The sequence below is a fragment of the Meriones unguiculatus genome, chromosome 8 (assembly GCF_030254825.1).
Source record: "Meriones unguiculatus strain TT.TT164.6M chromosome 8, Bangor_MerUng_6.1, whole genome shotgun sequence".
Lineage (NCBI taxonomy): Eukaryota > Metazoa > Chordata > Mammalia > Rodentia > Muridae > Meriones > Meriones unguiculatus.
This window is the reverse complement of record NC_083356.1, coordinates 13483864-13498853: the sequence shown is the minus strand read 5'-3', so window position 1 is coordinate 13498853 and position 14990 is coordinate 13483864. Positions and strand designations below refer to the sequence as shown.

Genomic DNA, 14990 nt, shown 5'->3' with positions numbered 1-14990 from the left:
GCCAATACCACTGGTAGAGCATGTCCTAGGAGTCTTCCGGCTCCACGCTGGGGAGCAGAGGCAGATGGCAATCCTGAAATACCCAATGCCACTACGATGTATCCATGACCTCCACCGAGTTCCAATGTCTGAATCTGGACATCTGAGCTCTGGTCTGGGGAGCAAGGCCAGCAAATCCATGGAACACTACCCCCAGGTTCTCCTTAGAGACCAGCAGCCACAGAGCGTGGAGCAGGTTATCTAGAAATGCTATGGAGGTGGAGCAGGCACAGGGGACAGACAGTGGCTACTAGCAAGTTCAAAAGATGCTGAAACTGGGGGCACAGGTGACCAAGTGGGTAGAGATGGGGGACACAGGAATGCCTTTTTCCCTACCCTGTCAGCTCAGTCTGGAGTCTTTCTGACTACCTACTACTAGGCTAGCCACTATTGTCATTCCAGCCTCAGCTCTGTCAGGCTGGAACTTGCCTGTGTGGGGCCCCTGGGGATACTGAGGGCCAGAGGGGCAGGAACCTTGTGTAGCCGGCCGACTAGGACTGTAGTCCCCACTGCCTTGCTATGGGAGCTGCTGAGGAGTAGGGCAGTATCAGTCCATAGGATTCTGGGCTGAGATGCCAAAGTCCTGGTTTTCCAGCACAAAGACGACAGGCCAAGGGGGCCCTGGTAAGCCCTGAGTCTGTTTTATCCTGCCTGTGGGGCTAGGCACCCCCACACAGTAACCAGAAGGGGCCCAGAGTCCAGGGCCTTGAGGGCTTTTTCTGGCGTGGGGCCACACCCACAGTGAAATTCTGAGAAGTCTCCAGGGCTCACTCCCAGAATTCCAGAGCTGGAATGCCAGGAATGTTAGTCAGCTTTCCATCACAGTGACAAAATACCTGATAAACAAAAGGATGAAAGGTTTGTTTTGGCTTCCAGTACAGACTGCCAGAGGTTTTGGTAATCACTAATTATTTGTCCCACTACTTTTGGGTTCATGGTGGCACAGTACATATTGGTGGGGAGTAGGTAGCTCCTGTTTACTCTGGTAGCCAGGAAGCAAGACAGACAGGATGGGCCTGAAGTCAACAAAATCCCCTCAGGGGCCTGTCCCTGGTGATCTCACTTCCTCACACAGCCCCACCTCCTGGGAGCCCTATCACCTCTCAGTGGGACTAAAGGCTAGTGACCAAGCCTTTAAAGAAGGGCCTTTGGAGACACTCCAGATCCAGACTGTTGCTCTTGCTGTCCAGGAAGCCTGGCCTACTGCAGTTCTGGCTGCTATAGACTACTTGGGGTACAAGGTACAGTGAAAGATTCAGAGCCCGGCCCACCCCTGGGCTCTCTGTCTGATGCCCCCAGCACATTCCCATACTTAGGCTCTACCATGACCTTTGTGACCTGAATGCTGTAATGAACTTGAGCCCCTGCTTTCTGGACCATGGAGACCCTGAGTGAGGTCTGGCTTCTCTCTGGGGAGAAAGTAGAGTTCATGTCAACGATCCTGGAAATCAGACTGTGCGTGTTCAAGCCCCTTTTCCCAGAGGCCCCTCCTACTTAGCCTGGATAACCTCCAAGAGAGCAACAACCCCTGTTCTGCTTGGGGCCAAGAGATGGTATGTATGCTTCTACTACACTTGTACCTGCAGGGCATATCAGGTGGTCATCTGGAGCTAGCAGGCAGGCCTCTACCCTCCCCAGCCATACTCTTCTTCAGTGGAGGAGGCTCGGTGGAGGACGAAGGTCAGTGCCAACTCAGGCTCCTGCTATTTATAGAATCCTCTCCTGTTGAGTCAGAACTCATCTACAGGCTCTAAGGCCTAGTACAGTGATCTCCTCATGACCAGCACAGGACTGTAGTTAAGGGTTAGACCTGATCTTTCCTGCATTGTTGGCAATGGGAGCAGGAACAGAGCTGACTGCCTTACATGTCCCCCTAAGCCTCCTGCTAGGCTACAGCTTCCTGGCTTTCTTCCTCTCCACTCCACCTCCTGCCTCTCTTCCCCTAGGAAAATTGCCAGGCTCTGAGCTAGCATTGTCTGGTGGCTCATATGATTATCTATGGGATTGGATTATTTTGTTGTTGTTGTTGTTTGTTTTTGTAACAGGGTTTCTCTATGTAGCCTTGGCTGGGGCTGGATTCTTAAAGCTACATATCTTAAAACTTTCAACTAACACAACTATCTTAAAGACATCCTTAGTGTCTTTAGTGGCAGTGGTGGTGCACAACTTTAATCCCAGCATTCAGGAGGCAAAGGCAGGTGGATCTCTCAGTTCGAGGCCAGCCTGGTCTACAGAGCAAGTTCAGGACAGCCAAGACGCACAGAGAAACCCTGTCTTGGAAACAAACAAAAAAAGACATCCTTAGGACCTGTCAGGTTCTGTAGGCTGAGCCTATGTGATTCTTAGCAGCTTGTGAAAGGTGGTTGGCTTGAACATCACTAGGCCCTAACCAGTTCACAGAATGACCATGGTGCCCCAGGAAGGTGAAGTTTGGCCTGAAGAATTCTCTTCCTGATCCCTTGTGGGTCTGCCCCTTCTGCCTTCTGCTAGGCCCAAAGCTAGGATGACTTCCCATAGAGGGAGGCTGGAACCTGAATGGACTCTAAGGCAACTCCAGAAATAAAGTCCTGCTCTGGCTTTGGTACCAACGCTGTGTGGCAGAGGGAAGTGAACCCTGGAGGCTTTGAGAGCCTGCCTGTTCCTCCTGATCAACCCAGACCTCAGCCTGCAAGTGCCCTGAGCAGGAAAGAAGGGGTTCTAGAGAGACACACCGGATTACAGCTGTGTCATTCACACCTGGTCTGGAAAAGTTTGTCCGAGACAGAGGCTGGGAACCCCCAGGCAGGCAGCAAGGACTGAGCAGGCAAGAGTTGAGGATCTGGTCACTCACCATTTGATCAGCAGTCATAGGATGCAGTTGCTGTCTATAGTGACCCCAGAGCCTCAGTATCTGGCAAGCTACCTAGGCCTGTCAGTGGTACGCTCCTGGCGCCCCAGGAGGAGAGAATTTGAGGAAAAGGGTGTTGGTTACTGGCCTTGCTGGACAGAAGAAGAGGGCTCTTCACAGAGTGCTATTGAGTAGCCAGAGTCTAGACACAGCCCCAGAAGGGGCTTGGGAAGGGCAGTATAGAGAAGTTGCCAGATCTAAGTCCAGGGCGAGTGCCAGGGGTAGTATGAAGCAGACCTGGCTCCTGAGCACAGAGGGTTTAGATAGGAGACCAGAGGCCTTGCTCATCCCTGAACTCTGCCCTGGATTTCTCAGCAGCTCCGATGCTCTTTCTACAAGAACCTCTATTAGAGTGGGTACACACGACTGCCAGACAGCCTTAGTGAAACTCTGAGCTTTGATTACACAACTGACCCACTTCTGTTGCCCCATGGCAGGTTGTGGCAGGGGCTACTGCCCTCTTCCTGACCATACACCTTCAGGAAAGCATCTCTGGGTGGCAGCTACATCAGATCCTAGTACCCAGAGACCAGACCATTTCTGTTGCTGAGTTAGAACACTCTAACCAAATACAACTTAAGTGAGAAAAGGGTTTATTTGGCGGTTATTGGAGGATCCTACTGTTAGCCAGGGTAGAATAGAGGCTTCCTCCTGGATAAGCCAAATGGGTCCCCTTTTCTGCAGTGGGCCACTTCCGTCTAGCACTGCATGAACCAGGTGGGGAAACTGAGGCTCAAGAAGATTTTTTTTTTCCAAAACAGGGTTTCTCTGTGTAGCCTTGGCTGTCCTGCATTACCTTTGTAGACCACAGAGATCTCAAACTGACAGAGATCCACTTGCCCCTCCCTCCCCAAAGGCTGGATTACAGACGTGCCACAGTGCCTGGCTTTCAGGAAGTTTTAACTATGTAAGGTCAGAACAACTAAGCAGTCCCAGGTCTGGACCCTGAGCACAGGGCCTCTGCCTAACCCAAGGGCAGTATGTTTGGATCCCTCCTTCCCAGAAAAAGGCTCAAATATACCAGCTGGCTCTGACCTGGCCTCTGGCCCCTGCTGACCAATATGCTAGCATAAAGTCACTAGCCCTGCCCAGTCCAGTCGCCCACTAGGTCCTCCATTAACATGATGTCAGGGACGGGAAGTGAGGAGACAGGGACACCCTTGGCCCAACCTTTGATGGAGGCTACAACAGACCCTATGGTCACCACTGAGGCAGCTCTGAAAGCTTGCCTTCATTCAGAGGCCCTGGTTCAAAGACAGGCATGTGGCTAGAGAAAACAGCTGTCAAAGTTTGCCTAAGAGGAGCTACTGCTTCTCTGTGTCCCCTTTAATCATTGTGGCCAGTTGACTCCCCACTTCCCACCCCCCACCCATGCCCCATACTCCTCACTGGCCTCTCTAGTAATCAAGTAGTAATCAAGGAGCCAGGTGAAGGAAGGTGCTGGCTACAAGGCCTGGGCTAGATCAGGCAGAACAGTTGTCTGTAGCATTCACTGTAGGCTTTGGGCTGGCTTGGGAAGATGCTCCAAGTTTTCAGAGTGGCAGGTGTGTTGGGTCCTAGGACCTACAGACCAGGCCTGGTAGGAATTGCTTTGAACCCAGTGTTCTAGTTTCCTCTAAAACATTCTTATCCAAAAGCAACTTTTATTTCTTACACTTCCAGGTCACAATCTATGGAGGGAAGGCAGGGCAGGAGCTGCAGGAGGAACTCAAAGCAGAAGCCACGGAGGTCTGTTGCATGCTGGCTAGTTCTTGCTAGCTTACTCGGAGACTCAAGGTCAGCTAGCTTTTCGTCTACAGCCTAGCTACATCTGCCTCCCCTAGGGATGGTGCGGCCTACAGTGGGCTGAGCCCTCCCACATCAACCATCAAACAAGACTGTTCCTCATAGACATAACCACAGGCCAGTCTGAACTGGCCAACCCCTCAAGTGATGCTTCCTCAGATGACTCTCAGCTATGTCAAGCTGACAATTAAAACTAACAAGGATACCCACAGGGTCCTGGACCCTGGATGTTGCCCAAAGTCTTTGTCACTGGGCCTTTTGCTCATCCTGTGGTGGGTGATGTAGAGGGCCAGGGCTTGGAGGTGTCCTGTGGTGCTCAGCCCATTTAAACAACTGCTAGTCAGGTCTTTGCAGGGCACCCTGGGGGTTCCACCTACTGACTGACCATCACTCGCCATCCACTTCCCTGCATCCCATGTCTGCTCTCCATCCATTCCCCCTTTCCATTTGGGAGGGAAACAAGCCCTTCTAGTACTTGACCCCTCCAAAAAAACAGCAACTGAGACACAAATAGGTGCCATACTTTCATAGGTGACAGACAGGGGCCTGGAAGATGCAAGGCAGCTCTGCTGAGATCTAGATACCAGCAGACCAGTGGGCACAATAGACCAGTTCTATGTGATGATACATGCCTGGAATCCTAGCATGGGAGGCGGAGGCCGGAGTGTGAGTTTGCTGTGAGTTCAGGGCCAGCCTTGTCTGCTAAACTAACTCTCTCTCTCTCTCTCTCTCTCTCTCTCACACACACACACACACACAATCTCTAAGAATAGCTCAGGTGTTAAGGAGGGAGAAGGGAAAAGACAGGTAGGTACTAAAGGGCCATGAAGTCCCAGTCTAGCACACGTACCTTAGGATCCTTTTCCTGGTTGGTCTAATGCTCCAGTAGACTAGCCTGCTCTACTCAGGGAGCTGAGGAAAGGGTCCAAGGACAGGAAGCTGACCTCACAGCAGAGGCTGAGCAGGGCCCTGCTGCTGAGAGATCTAATTGGAGAAGAACAGACAGCTCAAGTGAGGACACACATCAGGGCTCCTGCAGTGCCTACCTCAAGCACAAACCCTGGACCTGAAAGCGCCTGGGTCTCAGTGTCCGCCTTGCTCCAGTCCAGAAGGTGAAGTAGCCTGCTGTGAAAGGGCCAGCGGCATCTATCACCCACAAAAGGGATGCATGTAATTCTGTGTTCTGTATGGGCCAGGTCATGTGTACATGCACAGTGTGTGCATTTGAGAATGAGTGTGTCAGTTGGGTGAGCGAAATGCCAAGTGCATGCCTATCTGAGTATTTGGGTGTGCACGTGTTTGTGCCCATGAGACCATATGTCTCTGAAAATGGGTGTCTCCGTGAGTGTCTGTGTGTGTATGGTTCCATGAGTACCTCAGTATATTTGTGTGTGCGCGCCCCAGTATGGCCGTCTATGTGAATTGGGGTGTGTGTGTCCATCTGTGCAGAATTAGCCGAGGCGAAGCCTGCTGCCCACACTAGAGTGTTCTTCCCACCCCCACCCACATACGACACTGCTGCCACAGTGACTCACCCTCCCCCACTCAAAGGCAAAGTAGCTTGTGGAGGAGTCTCCTGTGAGGCAGTTCCTTAGGGACTAGTCAGGGAGCTGGTAAGGAAAGGAAGAAGATGGTCACAGAGGAGCAACCTGGAGCCAGGAGGAAGACAGGCAGGCCCAGAGGGGCCGCTATCACAGGAGGTCCTGTGCACCTGGTCCTCCTGTCCAGGCTGCTTGGTGGGGTGGGACCTCTGGCCTTATGGACAGTAGGGCCACAGATGGCTGTCTGTAGTGCAGATTTTATTTTTAAAATAAAAGTGTGTATTTTCTTACATTTACGTGTGTGTGTGTGTGTGTGTGTGTGTGTGTGTGTGTACATACAGAGGGTCAGAGGACAACATGTTGGTTGTCTCTGGATACCATGAAGAAGATCTTGGGGCTCCAACTCAGGTCATCACATGTGACAGCAAGCTCTCTCACCCACTGAGCCTCTTCCCGTGAGGTGCAGGTTTGAAGAATGTCGCAGGGGCCTGCCTCCTGGACTTCATCTACCTGGACAGTTGGTAGCCCTACCTCCAGAGAACCCACAGTAAGTTAGGGAAATTTAGGGGATATTTCCCAAGGAGGGTGTGGTTGTGGTGGTGGTGGTGGTGGTGGTGGTGGTGGTGGTGGTGTGTGTGAGTGAGAGAGACAGAGAGATTGGGAGACAGAGAAAGACCAATTACTGGGGTCAACCTGGGAGATGGGACTGGAGTGGGCACCAGGCCAGACCGTCAAAGAAGGAAGGTAGGAAGATAGGCAGGTGGAAAGGACAGGACTGACCTGGGCCAGCCTCAGGGACAGGCACAGGCAAAGAGAGAAGGGGATGAGTGGTCATAGTTCTCCAAGACTGGGAGGAGGAGGTTCGGTTCAGATGGTTTGGGAGTTAGAAGGTCACTCTGACCCAGCGGGCTGCAGAGACTGGGAAAGATCCTGCCCCACGATACCCACACACGTGAGGCCCCTCCCGAAAGCACCCGAGGACAAATGTGTGGGAGCAGGAGGGAGCAGGCCCGGACTGTGCTGACCGGTTAGGGCCAGAGGACTCTGCCTTTCCTGGGGCAGCAGTCCTCTAGGCCTGGGTGGGACTGGGGACTCCGGCTCTGGTCCGCTGGCCTTCCCCTGCTTCCCCCTCTACCTTCCTCCAACCTTTGGGACATTCTGTCCTCACTAGGTGGTCAGCTGAGCCCAGCCTCCTCCCTTGGCAGGTACCTGACCCTGCTGGCCAGATTAGCCAAGCACCCTGAGCCTGCTATGAGGCCTGAGGAAGGAATGCGCCCCAAGGAGGAGGACCTACAAAAGTGACCCTTTGTCCTGGTCGCACCAGGACACCTGTGGGCGTGGTATGAGGGACCCACAGGTCCTAATTTCTGTACAGGACACACCGAGCCTGGCCCTAGTTGGTTGGCTCCTCAATAACGACAGCCAGCAAACTCCAGGTTGCAGGCTCCGTTCAGGTTTTCACCTCCAGCCTTTCTTGCACCTGATGCCCTCATGGATAAAAAGGAGCTGAAAGCTTTTGCCTTCAGGGTCTGCGGGTTGCCCCACCCTGAGGCTGGCCAGGCACAGGAGATACTGTACCTGGATGGTGGGTGGCGTTGATCTTTTGATCTTCTTTCATCCAGGTGAGGTGGTCTCACGCCTGAAGCCGTGAGAACACTGAGTGCAGGGACTCGGTCTGAGGCAAAGTAGAGGGCTGAACTAGGACGTGGTCAGGACACCAGCTCACTTCGCGCCTTTGCCCACCCTGCTTCCCACGGAGCCACCCCAAGTCTCAGGACGGCGCATACACAGACCGCGGACTTGTTGGCCGCGGCGCCCCCTGCTGGCTAGGAACTGTGGGTAGGCAGAAGGTTGTTTTGTTTTGTTTTGTTTTGTTTTTTTACCCTCAACCCACAAGCGACCTCAGCTCCAGTCTTCTGTAGGCTTCTCAAGGGATCCTGTCACTCTGTCCCTTGTAGGTGCTTTGGTTTTTCCTTGCGGAGCACGAGATGCGCGGGAAAGGCAGCTTTAAAGAGAGCCAGGTTAAAAAGAGCTCCAGGCTCCAGCTTGGGGGCCTGAGGCAGGAGGTGGTTCGGAAGGCCAAGGGCTACGGGCTTTGCCCAGCCACAGAATGAGCACGGTTGCAGTGGTCACAAGGCTGTTAAGGCCTGCTCAGGACGTGTTGGAGGACAGCCATCCTCCTTCCCCTCCCCGGGGTGGGGGGCAGGGCAGGCTCTGTTCCTTTCAGCTAGCTAACTTTTTTCTTTTTTAAAAAAGCAAATTCTTTCTAAACTAATACTCTGAGTCACTTTAAACAGTTCAGCGAATTAAATAGAAACCAAATAAGATCTGCAAAAGGTATTTTTAAAGCAACTTCGTTAGGGTGTGATTTACATTCTATAAAAATCCACTGGCTTTAAGCAGTTTCAGAAGTCCGCCCACAATTCTATGATTTTCAGTAATTTATCTAGCATGCCTGCAAAACCATCTTCCAGTTTTAGAATATTTCTATCCCCTCAGCGTGCGCTCAGGCCCAACGGATGTCACTTCCTCTTCCCACGGTCAGCCCAGGCAAACCACCAGCACACTTGTTCGCTTCATAGATCTGCTTTTTCTGGGCTTTTCATTTGAATGGAGTCTCTCAACTTACTGAGTTCAGGGTCCAGCTGTTCTCGGGGGCTGCTGTTTTGAGTTTTGCCTGCCTTGTGGTACCTCACAAGGAGGTGCCCCTGAAGGGATAAACCATCCTTTGATTGGCCCTTCATCAGCTGTTGCATATTCCAGATGTTTCTGCACTTGGGCTGTCATGAACACAGCTATGATAGATATTTGTGCATTGGTCTTTGTGTGGACACAGCATTCTTCTCAGGTAGATAGATACTAAAGGCAAGAAACAACGGCGAAAGGCAAAAATTGCCCAGTTACATGGCAAGTTTATTAACGTCTGGAGAAACTGGCTACGCATTATTTTACATTCCTGTCAGCTATAAGGGCTCTGTTGTGCCCATATCCTGCCAGCACTTGCTCCTATACTCCTTTTGATGGACCATCCTAGTGGGTTGGAGTAATCTCCTGAGTATCAATTTGAATATTCCTCATGGCCAAATGCCTGTGAGATCACCACCCTTTTTTGTGCGTAGAGATACTTGTGTCTTTTTTTAAATCCTTGCTATTGTTTTGAGACATGGTTTTGTGCAGCTCATACCAGACTTGAATTCAGGGTTTAACTAAGGACAACTTTAAATTTCTCATCTTCCTGCCTCAGCCTTCTGAGTCAGCACTGAGGATTTCAGAAATGTACCACCATGCCCTTCTCCGCTTATGTATCTGAACAGCTGTTTCACGTTTTTACTTGGATCCTGTGTCTGGTGTGTGTAGTGGTGTGTGTGTGTGTGTGTGTGTGTGTGTGGCATATATGTGTATATGGTATAGTGTGTGTGTACCGTATGAAGTCACACATGCATGCATGTGTAGAAGCCAAAAGTCAACATAAAGTATGTTATAAAAGTAACTTTTATTCATCTGATTTAATTGTTGCCTTGGAGGCTTACTACCTCTATCTGCTAACCTAGGTCTAGTCCTGGAAGCTTCTAGCCTCTAATCTAGGCCTAGAATGTTTTCAGCCTCTGAGACTTAACCGCTGAAGAAGCTTACCCTTTCTTGTTCTTTCTGAACTCTGGCTGGCTGGTTCAACTCAGGTGTTCTGGCTCAAACTTCTCCCCAAGCTGAATGAACCAATCTGGCTTCTCCCACTTTCTCACTGAATTCCTCTGCTTGGCCTCTAACTCTTGCAATCTGTTCTAATCTCTGGCTTCTTCTCATTCTCTGGTTCATTCTGTCTTCACCTGTGTCTAGTTTGTTCTCTCTTCAAACCTCTCTTTCTGTAAAGCTGTCCTGGTAAAGCCACCTCCGAATTCCACAAACGGAACTGCTACAAACTCAAGTCTGCTTCACTCCCTCTCCACTCACCGACACAAACTGACTGAACAGAACTGACTAGAACTCAGAGATCTGCATTCCCTGTCTCCTGAGTGCTGGGGTTAAAGGCACGTACCACCATGCCTGGACCTAAGCTTTTCTTTACCTGAAATTTGCAGGAGCCAAAGAAACAGAAGAAATCCAAACTCAGTCAAACTTCTAAACAGGTAAAAATTGTTTAAAGATCATACGTAGATGCTAAAACATAAATAATAAATAAATAACTGAACATAGACAGTCAAAAATAGTTTAAATGATAAAATAACTCTCCACAGAGAGACTTAAATATTAAGTGATAAATATTTCCATATTTAAAAAAATGTAAACCCCTGTAGAGGAGGACATTTGGACCCCATACAGGTTTGTTTTGACTGTCAACATACAAATAACAGTTTGTTCAGTAATAAGCATAGTTCTATATATATCCATTTAAAGAAATATCCAACTAAAACAGACTTGGAGAAGGAGGAGACTGAGAAATGGATTGCTGGGTTGGAGGCCATGGAACAGAGATTGGAAAATTCTTTGAATCACAACAGGGAACCTTCAGAGAAATCCAGTCTGGAACTTACAATAACATCAGAGAGGATAGTTCCAGATGAAAGAAATCCACAGTTATCAAGGATTAGAATGGCAACTCCTAGAGATACAATATATTGAACTAGAAATCCAGATTTTACTTATTGATACATATTTAGAATTTCAGTGGGCTTTTGCCTTGATTTCTGGGGAGGGTGATTCTAAGGCTACACATTTGTTAGAGATGGTGACTCTCTGGGAGGTTCCTTTGCAGACTGGGGTGGATGGTGCTGTCGGCATGTTTATCCATTGGAATAACAACAGTATTTTGGACATTTTGATATAGGCAATTTTACAGATATAATTAATAATCCTATAGGACTAGCAATTATGGAGAGATCTGACAGGAATTTAAAGGAGATGCTCATAGAACAGAAGGGAGATTCAGCTGGCCAAGATGCGAGGAGGATGGACACATGGTGCTTGAGCTCAGGTAACCAGCCACATGGAAGAACGTAAGTCTTTGTATAATGGGTTATTTTAAATTATGAGCCAGTCAGAGAAGAGTCTAGCTATACTGACTAGGTATTGGTATAATATTTAATGAGGCTCTGTTGGGATCAGCAAGCAGGCATTTCTACAGGCAGCCCCTGGGGCCTGGCAGACCCGGCAGGTATCAGGCATTTGGAAAGACACCCAGACCACCTGCTGACCACCTGGAACCACTTGCGCATGCTCTGGATCATGCTATAAGAACTGGGGCCCCTGCCCTTGCTCTCTCTCTCGCTTCTCCCTCTTCTTCTCTCTCTCCTTCTCGCTGCATCTTCTCTCCTTCTCCTTCCTTCTTCTCTCTCTCTCTCTCTGTCTCTCTATCTACCTCCCTCTCTGTAACCCCCTCTACCTAATAAACCTCCCGCGTGGAACCAATCTCGTGGTGTGATCTGTGGACCCGCGTGTAACTTCTGTAACCTCTACATCTCTCTTTTTTTATAATTCCTAACAGGCTCATGAGTCATTATTCCAGGAGCTTGCGGCTAAGAGGAAAACCTTCTACAACCCGTGTTTGTATTCCAGCCAAATTAGCCATATTGCTGGATTAAAATTCCTCTTATTTCCCCCGCCCCCCTTCAAAGCAGGGTTTCTGTGTGTATCCCTTGCTGTCCTGGAACTCGCTTTGTAGAGCAGGCTGAGATCTGCTTGGCATCTTTGTCAGACATCAGTGGCCCCTTTGTAAATGCTTCCTGGATCAGAGTGTTTGAGCCTCATGCCATTACAGTCCTTACTGCTACAGCCTTATGGAAAGTTTTGAAATTTGAGTGCCTGTCCTCCAACTTGTTTGCTTTGTTGAACAGTTTTTGGATATACTGGACCCACTTTTTGCATTTTCATATGAATTTTATGATTTAGGTTATTAATTTCTGCCGGTCCACATTTTGAGTCTTTCAGTCTCTGTACTTGGAGTGTTTCTACATTGAGTTAGAGCTCTAACATCTCCTGGAAATGCTTTGTGGCATTTATTTATTTGTTTGTTTATTAGTAAATAGCATTTGGTGTAGCCCAAGCTGGCCTCCAACTTGATACCTGAAGATGACCTTGAGCTTCAGATCCTCTACGTCTCTGGATAGCAGAAGCGCACCACTGTGTGTTTTTAGGCTGTGCTGGGAACAAGCCCACGGCTTCCTGATACAGGCTAGGCAAGCACACTCTACCAATTGAGCTACCTCCCCAGTCTTGCCACTGGGCTTTAAGTGTCTAAGTGTGCCACCCTTGCTCTACTGTAGTTACACTTTCTCCTCTGTGTTGTATTGTTTGTGATGCTGTTGAAAACGGACTTGTTTTCTCAGTTTCATTTTTGACCCTAGCATCTAGATAACACAGTTGATCTTTGTGAATTGCTCTGGTCCAGGAAGCTGCCTGTTCTCCTCCTGTCATTTCTCCTTATGCATCACAAATGGAGAAGTGGTTGTCGTTTTGTTTTGTTTTTGTTTTTGTTTTTGTTTTTTTTTTTGTTGGAGCAGTGGTTCTCAGCCTGTGGTTTGAGACCCCCTTGGGGAGGGGGTTCCCATATCACAAATCCTGCTGGATGTGTTAGCAAGATGGCTTAGTGGATAAAGGCCCTTGCCTGGCAAGCCTGGTGTCTTGAGATCCATTCCCCAAACCCACATAGAGACGGAAGGAGGAGCTGGGCACGTTGGTGAGCACCTTTACTCCCAAGTCTTGCCGTGTCTCTCTCTTCCTGCTTGCCTGCCACTCTAGATATGGGACTCCCAGCTCCCACGCGTGCCTGAAATGCCGCCGTGTTCCCCATCATGAGGATAATGGACTGAGCCTCTGAAACTGTAAGCCCCAACTAAACGCTTTCTTTTATCTAAGAGTCACCTTGGTCGTGGTGTGGGTCTCACACTTGTTCATGCCACTGTATGCTGATGGAAAAGTGACAGGTGAACAGGATGGGTGGCCTGCAGACAGACCCGAGGGAATGTAGTTAGGTCTTTCACACCAGTGAGGCAAGGGCACACCAGTGAGGCAGTGGTGGTTTTCACAGCAATGGGAAGAGCAAGGTGAGCTTGTTGGGAGCAGACTTCAGTAGCTTGCACACCCGCAGATGCTAGAGACCTAGCTCCTTCAGTGTGGAGGCCAGAGAACCCAGATGTGAGCAGCCAAGAAACTCAAGCTCCGAGGCCTGTAAGGCGCCACATGGTCACACAGGTGGGGTCACCTGTCAAGACAAGCAGAGTAAACAGTCAACAAGAGAGGTGATTAGGCAGCTTCCCAGGTGTCTGAGTCGGCAGTAGGTTGGTTGGCCTTGCTGGTAATGAAAGAAACTGCAGCACGTTATCAGCTGCTCAGGGCCTGGGAACCTGAGGCAGAAATCAGGCTCCCCTCCCACCTTCACCTGGCCCCAGCCCCGAGGTTGTGTTCCTGGCTGCCTCCCTTATCTGCGCAGCCTGAGGCCCAGGAGAGACTTTGTCCTTCCCCCATAGCAGATGTGACCCCTTCCCCTGACCCAGAAAGGCTTGAGGAGCCAAGCCCTGTCTGCTCCCCCCCCCCCCCCCCCCCGCGACAGCCGCCTCCTCTGTGTGCCCCGGGGATGAGTCTCAGGTCGCGGGACCGCCCTGCAGCTGCTGCTGCTCCCCACCTGTGCACCGCTGCGTCGCCCCAAGGGAACTGTGAACCTGCTCCATTTGGCCCTCGGGGACAGGGACACTGTGGAAAGCAGACCGCCAGTTGGGAGGGGGCGGGGCCAGAGACATGTTTGTGCCAGCTCCCGGCTGGTTCCCCCAGGGTGCCCTTCTGCCTGGAGCCAGGATGCACCTGCCCAAGACGCCAACCATGGTTTTCATTGGGAGGCGGTGGTTCAACCCACTCCCATCCAGACGCCCTTCTTTTAAGGTCGTTTCACCTCACCCCAGGCAAGAAGTACCTCACCTACCTTCCCTCTCCCACACTGCCGTGGCCTCCACCCTCCCTGCGTCACCTCTTCTTTCTCGACAAAGGCAGTTCTTAGGTCCTGCATGCATCCTCCAGGGGGCGGTACCCACTCGTGACTCCACCCGCAGCGGCAAAGCAGCTCCCACCTCTCTGCTGTCTCCTAGGCTCAATCAGTCCGTGGGTTTGCCTCTCCACCTCATGTCCTCACTGCCTTCTACGCCCACGTGTGCTCCACGACCTTCGTGTCTTATTCTGACATAGCTCTTCTTGGAGTAAACGGAACGCACCAACAATAAGCTTACTATCACTTATTAGCGTGGAGGGGAGGGGAAGGGAGGGGAGAAGGGGTTGCTTGCTGCGTATACCACCCAGGGCTTCCTGCCAAACAAGACATTCCCCAGCCTTCAAAGCAACGTTTAAACGGCGTCAAGCGGAGCTTCAGGAAAAAAAATAATAATAAAAAGCAATCCAATCTATTAATTTTCAACATAATTTAAGGAGCAATTTAAAACCACCATTAAAATAACCAGAATTCTAATTGGAAGCTGTATTGATGCAGGATGACTCTGGAAGAGACTGTGAGCTGGGTAGGGGCAGGCTCGCAGGGACACAGTGCCTCTATCCCCCTGAAGACTGGACAGATCCTTGCCTTCTGCCAGCCTACAGCCTGGGACTCCCGGAAAAAGCCCCTAGTTTCTGTGCCTTTTCCACCCTCCGCAGTCCTCCCCAGTTCTCCCCAGGCGGCCTCTTTACAGCTACACTTGGCAGGCTCTGTCTCCACTCCACTTGCCTGCCAATATAGCTGGTCAGCACCAGGACACAGCCTGACT

General features: G+C 50.4%; 1 long non-coding RNA gene across 1 annotated transcript; it reads left to right on the top strand.

Moving 5' to 3' along the window:
- The first annotated feature begins 1131 nt into the window (after positions 1-1131).
- On the top strand, positions 1132-11876 carry LOC132655774 (uncharacterized). The gene is made up of 4 exons (XR_009593601.1): positions 1132-1592; positions 4589-4702; positions 10329-10376; positions 11108-11876. It is a non-coding gene; the product is annotated as an uncharacterized LOC132655774 (long non-coding RNA).
- Positions 11877-14990: the final 3114 nt, after the last annotated feature.